Here is an 874-nt window from a genome sequence, read left to right on the forward strand (position 1 = left end):
AAAGCTAGAGTATAGACCTGTATTTTGCAAGTTTCAATTTAAGTTTAACTTATCTAGTAAATAAATGGCATTGTTTTGAAAAAAAAGTGGTCAAAGTTACCCCATTTTACGGTATGTCGGCCTACCTACAAATTAATAATACACACGACACAAAGAAATTCGATTTTGATTTTTGACCACCCTGCTGCAGTGCTGCACTGCTGCTTACTGTTAGCACTAGCATGTCACTGATGTCAGTGAGTGATGTCACTCCAGGTCCAGGCTCCTATGGCCTGCCAAAATTATTTACCTAAAAATGTTTTTGCCTGAAATTTTTGTCAGCCTGTGACTGTGAGGATTGAAAAACTGAAATATTTCACTAGAACCTTCTTGCTAGCCTAATTTGCTTCAAAGTCTATTTTTTAGTAAACTAGAAATCTTGCAGATCAAACATTATGGATTCAGCCTCACAGCCTGTTTGTCGTCTTTCTCGATACCATGGTTGAACTTTTTCGAACCATGGTTCAACCATGCTGGATAGTGGATACAGTCTCAAGTCCGACAAGTCGTGTGAAATCTCGCAGCTCGTTCTATGGACGCTAGTATGGAATATATCTACTTGGCGAGCCGCGACTGAATTTTTCGAGCCGTGGTTTTATGGATTTGCCAGCCGTGATTCCATTTCTAGTTTCTACGAGCCGTGATTCTATTTCACCGAGCCGTTAATTCCATATCTCGGCCATGAAAAGCCATTTACGAGGTGCGAATGCGAATTTATTTACAAAGTTTATGCACGTGTTACCCCAAATCTCTAATTTTACCCTTAAACAGTCAAACGGCAACAATAAAATTTGTCTCTACTGTAAGTTCAGCACGTGTTAATATACAGTCTGAC

This window comes from Hyalella azteca, unplaced genomic scaffold (genome assembly GCF_000764305.2).
Source record: "Hyalella azteca isolate HAZT.00-mixed unplaced genomic scaffold, Hazt_2.0.2 contig15859, whole genome shotgun sequence".
Lineage (NCBI taxonomy): Eukaryota > Metazoa > Arthropoda > Malacostraca > Amphipoda > Hyalellidae > Hyalella > Hyalella azteca.